This window comes from Oryx dammah, unplaced genomic scaffold (assembly GCF_014754425.2).
Source record: "Oryx dammah isolate SB20612 unplaced genomic scaffold, SCBI_Odam_1.1 HiC_scaffold_2, whole genome shotgun sequence".
In the NCBI taxonomy this organism is placed as follows: Eukaryota; Metazoa; Chordata; class Mammalia; order Artiodactyla; family Bovidae; genus Oryx; species Oryx dammah.
This window is the reverse complement of record NW_024070186.1, coordinates 43,481,525-43,494,638: the sequence shown is the minus strand read 5'-3', so window position 1 is coordinate 43,494,638 and position 13,114 is coordinate 43,481,525. Positions and strand designations below refer to the sequence as shown.

General features: G+C 39.0%; 1 pseudogene; it reads right to left on the bottom strand.

Moving 5' to 3' along the window:
- Positions 1-491: 491 nt before the first annotated feature.
- On the bottom strand, positions 492-12,903 carry LOC120881531 (annotated as a pseudogene).
- Between the last annotated feature and the right edge of the window lie 211 nt (positions 12,904-13,114).

Genomic DNA, 13,114 nt, shown 5'->3' with positions numbered 1-13,114 from the left:
ACAAGCATATTGTAAAATTTATCTTCAGAAAGTAAACATTTGTTTAACACTGGAATGTTTCTTGGGTATATGTTAAGCTATAATTTTCTAATTGACTTGTTTTAGTATTAATTATGTACTTGAAGATTATCTTTAGCAAACACATGATATTTTAACCCTTAAGTCATTTTACTTTGGGGGTATAACCATATACTTAATATCTTGTAACTTATGTATTAAAAAGCAACCAAATTCTCATCCTCTATGTCCAATAAATTTTATTTCAGTTCACAAATTTCATCTCTATTCCATGCCCAGACATATCATGGGCCCAGATTTAGTCCACCATTGGATTCTTCATCTTTTTTTTATACTTGATTTTACTTATCCTTTTAAATTTATTCTAACATACTTCATATTATTTTGGGAAGAGGAAATGTATGGGAAACAGCAAGATTTTGCCTCAATATACCAGTTCTTGCAAGAAAAAGGCCACTGTTGTTCTGAATGCTTTATGGCGAATTAGGAGCCAATAGCTGCTGCTCTTCATTTTTTCCACACGGTGTCCTGTTCATATTCTGCAGTGCTGTGGAAACAACTGTCAAAGGCAGGACACCCCAGCTGCTAGGGGGCAGTTCATCTGCCATAAGAAGAATGACAAGATTCTGACTTACAGTTCAATTCCAGATTTTTCTTAAAGGCAGGAGAAGGGAGAATGGGGGGAAACAAAGAAGAGTGAAGCTAAAAACAGGCTACGGTGTATACTTATGTTTTGAAAAAAGTTATCTACCAAACACAATTTCACAAATAAAAATCCTTTCCTTTTAAGCTAAATTACTGAGCTGGGTTTTGCACCTGTCTCTCTTAACTGCTGAAAAAGTCCCAAATGGAGATAACATGACTGATGGCTTTTATCCATTGCATCTCCTGAGTTGGGACAAAAGAGCCACCTCCTGTCAAAGTCGTTTGCCAAGTTTTAGACAGATTATTTAAAAAGGTCTGACTTGAATACTGTTTTTACTTTGACTGCAATGGTCACATTGGCCACTAGACAGAGCTGTTTGTCTTAATTTTGAACACTACAGAGTTTAGAATTTTCAAGAGAAGAAGAAGCAATGAAAAGACAAAACTGTAAATAATAACATGTTTTATGAGACAGGTACTCAAGTACACACTTAGTGCCCTTTTCTCTTCTGGTAGTACATAATTTCCAGATTGTTCTGTCATTATCATTCAGGAGGCCGCAACTCAGTTTTCAGACTTCCACTCATCACCAGAAGATTTCAATAGCTAATAAAGAATAATCAACATGTATTATGCAATTTGTTCCTTCTTTTATAGTACAGTGGCTAAAGTCACAGTGACATCCTAGATCCTGAACATTTTCTGGAAACTTCTTGGTAATTTATTCTCTGCTCTTTTCTATGAAAACTGTTTATTGTTTTATAAGCATACATTTTGGAATTATAATGGTTCATATTATTGTATATATTATAGATTTTACTCGCATAAAATACATTGAAGAATTGAAAATCACTGCCATTCACAAAGCACTGAGCCCAGTTCACAAAGCACTGAATTCTGGGGTTTGGTTAGAATTACAGCATCAAGGGGTTCTGCTGAGGAAGGCCCTAAACAGAGAACCCAGAAGCAGGCCCTTAACCTGTGAGTGTGTTAGTTGCTCGGTCTTGTCTGACTCTTTGCCACCCCATGGACTGTAGCCCACCAGGCTTCTCTGTCCATGGAATTCTCCAGGCAAGAATACTGAAGTGGATTGCCATTCCCTACTCCACTTAATCTGTATACATGTCAGTACTTTTTACTTTGTGAAGTCTACAACCCCATGTGACCCCAAACAAAAGTTCTCAAATGTGATCTCTGGCACAAGTAGCATTTGTTAGAAATGCAGATTCTCTAGCCTCATCTCAGCCCTACTGAATCAAACATTCTAGGGAAGAGACCCTGTCGTCTGTGTTTTAATAAGACTTTCAGGTGATTCTGATGTAAGTTAATATTTGAGATCTATTGATATAGAGAAATAGCTTTCAAATGAAAGAGAGAAATCCAATTATTAAAAAATAAGTTTGGTGAAAAAGAAATAATATATGAAGCAGCAAAAAACACCCAAGTAACTATAATAAATGATCTCAAGATATAAGAGGATGCTCCGAAAGATAGCTTCTAGAGATTAAATACATGATAGATATTTAATACAAATAATTAAATTAAAATAGATTATATACAAAATAAAATAAAGTTTAATTAAAATGAAAATTCAAAGAAGGCTTTGAAGATAAAGTTGCAAAAAGTATCTATAAAGCTTTAAAAAACAAGAGATGAAAAGTTGGAAAGAGTAGATAAAGAATTTAAAGGATAATAAAAGGCCTTCAGAATACGGAAAATTTCTCAGAGTTGAAATGTGTGAGTTCCTCAATTGAAATAGCCCAAGCGGTGCGCAGCCCATGAGAAAAACCCACAATAAGGCACATTAATGTGAAAGTTTATAACACCTGGTGAGAAAGAAGACCCTAAGAGTTTGAGAGAAAAGTCAAAAGTCACATAGAAAGAAAAAGAAAATCAGAATAGCATCTGAATTTGTACAAGCAACACTGGAGTTAGAAAACTAAACAGAGCAAAATCTTAAAAAGTTGAAATGAAAATAAATTTTAGTCAAAATACTGTACCCATCTAGTTAAGAATGTGCAAATTTGCAGCCATGTGACAGCTGACAAAATTAATCTCACCCTGTTTTCTTTCTTATGATGCAGCTGAACTAAATGCTCCAAAAAAAGTAAGCAAATAAATCAAGAAATAGGAAAATACGGGATTAGGAAATAGTGGATCCAACAGGAAAATGACTAAGGATATTCTAGGATAATAACTATGCAGCCAGCCTGGAAAAGGACCTGTCAGATTAGAACAGGAAGTTGGAGCGAGGTTTCTAAGGAAAAAAAAAAATTGTATTATTTGATCATCTGGAAAATATCAAGAAGCATTGGAAAGATCTATCACATTAGTGATAGATCATAGAAAACTAAGCAGATTAAAAATGAGGCTATTACTAACTTTAGGAGAAAAGAGGAAGTTAATATAAGAGAGAAAACATAATGCACATGGTATTGTGGTTAGCTCAGGAATTAACAATATTTGTTCCATCATACACATGTAAATGCTCACTTCCATCTAAACCACAAATTACCAAAAAAAGAGAAGAAAAAAGAAACTGACAGACTATATGATGAAAAACATTAGAATTAAATGAAATTAAATAAAAAAGGTTTAAAAAATAATTTGCATTAATTTTATACCATTCTGTGGTTCCATATTCATATATTGAACTCAACCAACTTCAGTAAAGAAGTCAGTAGAGAACCCAGTTGAAATGGGCAAAAAGGTCTCAAATAGGCCCAGGATTACAGTGATTCTTAAAGTGTGGTCCCTGCACCAGAAGCACTTACACCATCTAGAAACTTGTTAGAGATGCAAATTTTGGGGCCCACTCAAGATCTACTGAATCAGAACTTCCAGGCTTGGGTGCCCAGGAATAAAAAGCCTTCTAGGGGATTCTGATACATGCTAAAGTTTGAAAAATACAGACTTGTGAAAACTCGTTCTCATCTGGAGCTGCAAAACACTGTTTAGAGTTGATCAGGGTTTCTAAATTGTTAAGGGAACAAAAGAAAACAAATTTAGGTACCAAGAACTTGACTGCACTTTACTAGTGTTTTCTCTGCAAGTTAGCTCATCTTATTCTCCATTAGTCTACTTCTTATTTGATATCTGATTTATAATTTGGGGAGTAAATGTTAACCTTTACTAGGTGAAAAATTGAGTACATTGCCTCAACATTATCTAATGATTATTTGTCAATCCTTTGTCTAGATATACAAGATATACAAGACCTCAAACAGAATCCCTAATGTAATTATTCTGAGTATCCACACCACTGTATGACTTACGCCACTTTGAACAGTCCAGGGTTGCTGACCTCTTCTTGATGTATATTGATTGACCGTCTTATTGGCTGACTTGCAGGGAACCAGTGCACATGCCTCATCCGTGAGAACAGGTTTGGAATTCTGTAGGTTGTTCTCTTACAAAAGAGTTTGGCTCCTGTTTTTCTAAGAAAGTTGAAATTTTGCTAACAGTTTTGACTTATCTAACCATATCATGCTCTTAATATTATAGTTGTGGTACTGAGCAAATGATCCCAAACTGAATTCATAAGCTTTTCTGTTTAAACCTTCCCCATCTCTCATATTTTCAGATTAGTGATTAGAACCACCATCTGACTGGTTGGTCAGGCTACAGACATGGGGACTGCCCACTAATTCATTCAATAAAAATCGAGTGCTTACTACATCCTGGGTATTCTAGGAACTGGGGGTACAATAATGAACAAAACAAGACAAAAACTCCTTCCTTCACGGAGCTTACATTCTAAGTGATAACCAAAATATTATTTCTAATAACAAAAAATAAGTAAATTACTCTATACCATAAATTGAAAAGTGATGGGTAATAAGAAAACTTGGGATACTGTCACAGAGGTTGGAATGTTTAGTAGGATGACGATGAAAAGCCTCACTGAAAAGGTGATATTTAAAAAAAGACTTGAAGAAGGCAAGGGTATGAACCATACTGGTATCTGGGCAGAACAAAAACAAAAATTGTAAGGTAAGCTCATGCCTGGAATGTTTGAGAAGAGCAGGATATTGGAGTGGGTGAGGTAGAGTGAGCTGGCAGGAAGGCAGGAGGAGGGAATCCATTGAGGCAACAGGGCTAGGGTAGGGATGTGTTGTACAGACTTTTTCATCCTTGTGGCCCACTGTGAAGATTTTAGCTTTCATTCTGCGTGAGATGGAAGCCACTGCAGGGTTCTGAGCTGAGGAGTGACGTGACCTGACTCATCTGTTGAGAGGGATGAATTCCCATCTCTTTCACTGCCCCAGCCAATTGCCATTGACCATCAAGTCTATTTCCTATTTCTCAAATCTGTCCTGTCTTTTTTCCCCCTCATCATCACTGTCAGCACACTAGTCCAGGAAGCCTTAATTTCCTACTTGAGTCATCTCAATAGCTTCTTAGTAGATTTCCTGCCTCTGTTTTCTTCCCTCAAATTCATTCTCCACAATGTATCCAAAGTAACCTCTCTGAAAATTTCATTGATTTGCACCTGTTGTTAAAGCTATCAATAGCCTTGTTTCTCCTGTAAATAAATCCTAAACTCAACATGACTTTCCATGGTCTGTTTCCCAATCTCTAACCTCATGTATCCTCTTGTCTCCTTCATAGGATACACTCTGCCCATATAAACTTCGTTCTGTGAGAACAGGATATTTTCCTGTTTCTGAAACTTCACAGATCGTTATTACACAGAGACTTCCCTGATTTTAAAATTTGGATTGGTTTACCTTGGTTTCTTGCTCTTACATCACCCTCTGCTTTCCTTCCACTGAATCTGCCATTCCATATTCCCATTGTTTCATTATCTCTTTCCCCATTCTGCCCTTTGGCTTGGTGAGGACTGTCTGTCTTGCTCATTTTATCTCCAGTGCACTGTCTGTGACACATAGAAAATCAGGGGTGAATAGAGAATGCATGCCAAAACTTCCTGATGGATGAGAACATTTTAAGGCCATTAATAAACTCCTTTTTGTTATAGCCAGGAGACACTCAAATATTTGTTGTATGCATGAAAGAAGGAATCAATGAATGAAAGATTTTTCTCGATCCTTTGTGTTCTGCTTACTTCCCGCATTGTCCAAATGTGCCTCAGTAATATGTTGTGTGGGCTTCCACTGGTCATATACGTATATGGAGCAGGTAATGGCTTACACAGTGTAACCCGGTGGTTTTGCAAGCATTCCTCACCAGGAATCCAGCCCTGGAGGCACTGATATGAGCAGTACTGATTCCGGCCACCTTTGGACACATGATCAACTTCAGAAGACTCAAACAGCAATGACCTAAGTGGTGGGCAGCAGAAACAGTGACTTTAGGGGAAGCCGATAGTTTCCACACCCAAAGAAGAAGCTCGATAATGGGTTCCAACTATAGTGCCATTTCCTTTTTTTTTAAAGTTTGAATTCAGCAGAAGCCTCAGCATTGAGTGGATACTGAGATTTGTTCATGAGTACATCTAGAAGACCCTTAGATCTTCTAGCAATAGGTGGGTAGTTTTGGAGAACTTGAGATTCCTCAGTTATTACTATACGGGCATGCATGATTTCTGTCTTTGCCATTAACTTGTCGGAACTCAAAAGTTTTATTCTCAGCCTGCTGTGACCTAGAGAAACATAGGTCACCATCTTATAGGTAGTACCATTGGACTCCCCAGCAAATCATCAACCTATGAAAAAAGGAAAGCTAAATGTATTAAAACTTGCTTTAGCAAGGGAGAACACCACCTTACCAATCCCAGCAGTGTCTCAGAATATGGAAGTCAGAAGTCTAATTTTAGGGCTTTGCGGTTTCAGCTCAAAGTTGTTTTGAGGTAGGTCTTTCAAGATGAAGACCTGGTCTGGACTGGGCAACGTTTGTAATGTACTAGTTTGGAATTAGTAGACCCTATGACACAAGGATCTTGAAACAAGCCTTCACGAAGAAACTTTGTATGATAAGCAGCATTTGCCAAGGTGAGAAGACTCTTGTTTCCATTAATTATCTTTGGGAAGTTTCCTGAAGCAAATAGTGAATTTTTAAAAATTGGTTTACAGCTTTATCTTTCCCAGGCAAAGTTTCCTGGAACAAACAAACAACTAATTCATGTTGACAGAGCTGATCTATATTCTTTTTTTTTTTTTTTTGGTGGCAAACAGTCTTTTTATTGTTTGCTGGAAAATACTATTGAATGCATTGATTAGTGCAAGCTATATATGACATAAGAGTATAACTTAAATAAAATGATAAATATTGCACATAAAGACAGTGCCCACTCCTATGAACACTACATTTAATGGAATAAAGTCTCTTATTAAATGAGAATTTAAAAGCTACAATCATAAAGTAAAGCGTTCTAAGCAAAGAACTTTAAAATTCTTTAGTTGTGACATCTAGTTTGTCTCTCTTGCTAGGAGTGGTGGGGCCCAGCGAAAACTTAGCCAACAAAAAGCCAGCACTCTCAGGACCTCTTCCCAGGAAGCACGCTGCTGGTGCCCAAGACAGGCTGGCGCCCTGGCTTCCCTGGAGCCCTCAGGCCCACTCTGACCATTAGTCCCGTGTATCTGTCACTCTCAGCAAACACTGAAAAGTGATTGACAACACAAATACAAGATTGGGAACAAAAGCCGTTTTCTATTTTCTGTACAGTCTACAGACACCATTTATCCCTTTCAGCTATCTGTTCACAAAGACGCTCTAAAAGAGGCTGCTCCTATTATATTGCCAGGCAGGCAGGCCAGGATCAAAGGCAACAAAACTCCAGCTTCAACTCTAATTCAAAGGAGTTAAAAAAATACAAATTTATTAGAGAGTCAAAATCAGTCTCTGTGATGAACATGGCAACATAGTCAGGTGCTGCAACAATATTCACTTTCCAAGGTCAACTTGGAACATAGCCACATTTTCCTCCAAACTGAGAAAGCTCTGTGTGGAGAAGAACACAAGATTAACACCATCACCTCCTCTCCAAACACTGTCAGGGCTCAGAAAACTCATCACAAGTAACAAATGCAAAAAAATAAAAATAAATAAAGCACATCTTAATATATACACAGCAACAAAGGGAGACTACTCTCCTTCTGGGTTTCCTTGGCACTCACTCAATCAAGGATTAGCCAACAATTTCCTAACCTAAGACATTAGTCTCACCATCAAAGAAAATTTTCTTGTCCAAGATGTTTTTTAAATGATATTTCACAGTGGTCCAGATTGCTTACTTAAGATTAAACTACTAATGCACAGAGGACATCCTCTGAGCTCAAGTATGAGTAATACTAATCTTCTCAGATTTTTCTAGACTTCACAGATCCACAAATCTTTTATCAGACTATTCATTTAAGAGAATCGTAAGTCAACAGTAACAAACCAACTCTACATTTTTCTTACCCTGTTTATCAAAGAACACCATGCTCCAATAGGAATGAAGCCTAGTTCAATAGGTATCTTATTCCCTTCAACTCTGCACAATAAATGTCACTGTTTAGTCTCTATGTCTTTGACTCTTGTATGACTCACCTAAAGAAAATCTTGTATAAAAGTGGAAAACAGCAAACCCCAGCAGGAGCAGTGGTATTAGTGCTCAAGTAGACTTTAGGGGAATAACTGTAATTGCTTATGGAACTGTTTACAGCCTTGCTGGAAACCTTACTCCTCTTGAAACCCTAGATCAAATCACTTGAATTATTTAAACATAAGAGGGGATTTCATTGATAAAGGTCTAGTTTATGTGTAAAGTTCTGGTCCCTGGACAGATGTGCAGCTAGCCCAAATTAACTGGCCATGTTTCCATTTTAAACACATCCATTATTCTCCCCCACCATAATATTACCGAATTCTTCCATCCCTCATGTCACTGGTGAGCCCTCTCATTGCTGCTTCTATTTTTTTTGGCTGTTCTGCTGCACATACAAGCTTCACCGTGTTCCCACTTGAATATGTAGGGAATTTCCATTTCTCACAGAACATCAGCTCCCTAGAAACCATCAACTTGGAACAATTTCTAATTAGTAAAGGCACAATTCTCCTTTATAAAGGAAACCAAAAGTGATGTTTGGAAGTTGAACAAACATCTTATGTACTAAGTCACTTCAGTTGTGTCCAACTATTTAAGACCCTGTGGACTGTAGCCCTCAGGCTCCTCTGTCCATGGGATTCTCCAGACAAGGATACTGGAGAGGGTTGCTGTGCCCGCCCCAGGGATGGAATGTGCTTCTCTTACATCTCCTGCACTGGCAGGCAGGTTCTTTATCACTAATGCCACCTAGGAAGCCCAAACAAACATCTTTGATAGTCCTAAAAAGTGAATGCTGTATGTGCTACCAAAACCTAAGGGCATTTACCATATCTAAAGAGTATACAGATTACGTAAAAGCATGAATATGGTATTTTAGGACATATTTCCAGTTTTCCACTGTACCATTTGGATGGAAGTGTTAGTCAGTAATACACGACAAGCTAAAAGTGTGAACACCACCCTCCTGGCTTCTTTTCCGCCCAAATTTCCACTAGCTTCCAGTGAACCCTGTCCCAGGGTAATCACTTGGCAAACCTGCAGAGCTGCTCAGAGATAAAACAGTGGGCTTCACCTCAATGAATCCAGCAGCGAGCATTCAGCAGGTAAATGCTGTGTGGGGACGCACCTAGAAAAGACTAAACAGCAGTTCAGTTCAGTTGCTCAGTTGTGTCTGACTCTTTGCGACCCCATGGACTGCAGCACACCAGGCCTCCTTGTCCATCACCAACTCCTAGAATTTAGACAAACTCATGTCCATTGAGTCAGTGACACTATCCAACCATCTCATCCTCTGTCATCCCCTTCTCCTCCCACCTTCAATCTATCCCAGCATCAGGGTCTTTTCAAATGAGTCAGTTCTTTGCATCAGGTGGCCAAAGTATTGGAGTTTCATATTCAACATCAGTCCTTCCAGTGAATATTCCAGGACTGATTTCCTTTAGGATGGACTGGTTGGATCTCCTTGCAGTCCAAGGGACTCTCAAGAGTCTTCTCCAACACCACAGTTCAAAAGCATCAATTCTTCAGTGTTCAGCCTTCTTCACACAGTCCAACTCTCACATCCATACATGACCACTGGAAAAACCATAGCCTTGACCAGATGGACCTTTTTGGCAAGGTAATGTCTCTGCTTTTGAATATGCTGTCTATGTTGGTCATAACTTTTCTTCCAAGGAGTAAGCATCTTTTAATTTCATGGCTGCAATCACCATCTGCAGTGATTTTGGAGCCCCCCAAAATAAAGTCTGACACTGTTTCCACTGTTTTCCCATCTATTTCCCATGAAGTGATGGGACCGGATGCCATGATCTTAGTTTTCTGAATGTTGAGTTTTAAGCCAACTTTTTCACTTTCCTCTTTTACTTTCATGAAGAGGATCTTTAGTTCTTCTTTGATTTGTGCCATATGGGTGGTGTCATCTGCATATCTGAGGTTATTGATATTTCTCCCAGCAATCTTGATTCCAGCTTGTGCTTCATCCAGCCCAGTGTTTCTCATGATGTACTCCGCATATAAGGTAAATAAACAGGGTGACAATATACAGCCTTGACGTACTTCTTTCCTGATTTGGAACTAGTCTGTTGTTCCATATCCAGTTCTAATTGTTGCTTCCTGACCTGCATACAGATTTCTCAGGAAGCAGGTCAGGTGGTCTGATATTTCCATCTCTTGAAGAATTTTCCAGTTTGTGGTGATCCACACAGTCAAGGCTTTGGCATAGTCAGTAAAGCAGAAATAGATGTTTTTCTGGAACTCTCTTGCCTTTTTGATAATTGAACAGATGTTGGCAATTTGATCTCTGGTTCCTCTGCCTTTTCTAAATCTGGCTTGAACATCTATCTGGAAGTTCACTGTCCATGTACTGTTGAAGCCTAGCTTGGAGACTTTTGAGCATTACTTTGCTAGTGTGTCAGATGAGTGCAACTGTGCAGCAGTTTGAGCATTCTTTGGCATTGTCTTTCTTTGGGATTGGAATGAAAACTGACCTTTTCCAGTCCTGTGGCCACTGCTGAGTTTTCCAAATTTGTTGGCATATTGAGTGCAGCACTTTCACAGCATTATCTTTTAGGACTTGAAATAGCTCCACTGGAATTCCATCACCTTTGTTAGTGATGCTTCCTAAGGCCCACTTGATTTCACATTCCAGGATGTCTGGCTCTAGATGAGTGATCACACCATCATGATTATCTGGATCATGAAGATCTTTTTTATATAGTTCTTCTGCGTATTCTTGCCACCTCTTCTTAATATCTTCTGCTTCTGTTAGGTTCATACCATTTCTGTTCCTTATTGAGCCCATCTTTGCATGAAATGTTCCCTGGGTATCTCTAATTTTCTTGAAGAGATCTCCAGTCTTTCCCATTCTATTGTTTTCCTCTATTTCTTTGCACTGATCGCTAAGGAAGGCTTTCTTATCTCTCCTTGCTATTCTTTGGAACTCTGTATTCAAATGGGTATATCTTTCCTTTTCTCCTTTACCTTTAGCTTCTTTTCTTTTCACAGCTATTTGTAAGGCCTCCTCAGACAACCAATTTGCTTTTTTGCATTTCTTTTTCTTGGGGAAGTTTTGATCTCCATCTCCTATACAATGTCATGAACCTCTGTCCATAGCTCATCAGGCACTCTATCAGATCTAATCCCCTGAATCTGTTTCTCACTTCCACTGTATAATATTAAGGGATTTGATTTAGGTCATACCTGAATGGTCTAGTGGTTTTCCCTACTTTTTTCATATGCACATAAATTCCTGGTTTTATAATATCTTCCCAGGAAGTCAGGAATAATTGGTTTTTTAATTAAAGAAAATGAATCTATGCTCAAAATAATGTAATGCCTCAAAAAAGCAAAATCTATAAGGGAAAAACTACAGAAAAATACAGTTTCACAATCAATAGCTTACTTTGGTTAAATTGGCATAGTAAGTCAGTGCATTTTTGTATTTATAAGCACATCCTTTGACATTCTCAGAAATCAGAGTACTGTGAAGTGAAACAGTTCACAGAGGTCATAGCCCTTTAGCCTTTTGTGACTTCAGAACTCAGAAAGATGAAGGTTAACCAGGATTTGATACTCAGATAGTTACTTGCTCAATGCAGACTGGAGACAAACTCAGTCAGGGGACAGCTGAACATCTCATCTTTATTTACTTGCAGAATTCTCAGATAGTTCCTACTTGGACATCAGTGGTTTTCCACCTGGATGCACATCAGCATTATCTGAGAAGCTTAACAAAATTATCAAATACCAGATCAATTAAACCTGGAGGTGGAGCCCAGAAATCAGTACTCTACATTTTACCAGGTGATTTTGACTTGCAGCCAGACTACATACCACTGATGTATCCCTTTCAGAAAGTTGTAGCATGAAGGCTATATCATATCTAGACAGCTTTGTTTTTTCCCAATTTCACCAGGAAAAGGGATTTATAGAAAAAGACACAGTTGTACTTCTTCTAAAGATGCAACTTACCATTTCAAAAGAGCTCGTCCTTGGAGGTTGTCTGGAGCACTGGTTGAAGAGGAGCAAGTCCTAGTCTTGGCAGAGCAGGCAGCATTTCAGGCTTTGGCAGAAAGGGAGAATGGCCAGATGCCTGTGAATACCAGCATGATGCCCATCGACACCAGATTTAATCCACAGTGAGTATTCCTGAAGCTTTGGGCTGACACCAGCAGATGGGTGAGAATGACAAGAAGCGTGTACCACTTTTTCTTCTCAGAGGCACTTCCAAAAACATGATGCTCTAGAACACGTGCAGCACTGTGTTCTCCAGGGTCATGAAAGCTGAATTTCCGAAGCGCTGGAGAGGGTCTCAAAGAATGCCTGCTGTGCCTGGCCCCAGGGAGTCAGACAGAGTATTTACAGAGGAAAATGCTCCACTCATGATTTCAAAGCCTAAGCCAGAAACATAACCAGCGGTCCGTAGAGAGTGCTCTCACCTGGGTTTATCCTCTTCAAGCCCTCACTGGCTTAAAAAAAAAAAAAATGTTTATAACATGCAAACCGGCACATTTCTTGCATAAGGACAGACTAACACTCCAAAGATCAGCAGACATTTCCTCACTGGTCCATCTTTGATGTCAGTAATGACTGCTGTCATAAACCAAACAAGGGAGGAAAGCAGCAGAGACACCAACCAGAACTCTGCGATGAGGAGAAAGTTGATGCGCAATGGCGGTGGCCATGGTGAAGAGGTGGAACTGGAGCACAGGTGCAAAGGCAAGTGCAGCCCAGAACAAGGCCGCCGTCATGGCAACCGCAGAAGCCTGCGGGCGGGGGTGGGGGCGGGGTGATGGGTGGCTCAGCTGATCTGTATTCTTAATTAAGCCATATTAACGCAGATGGTCTCAGCACTCATACCTTTTAATTGCTCTCACTCTTAAATACTTTGGGACGTTTATGTGTCCCAGTAGTTTCCAAGGACAGGTTCCAGAAAGGAGAGAGGATGCAGTTATAAAGCCT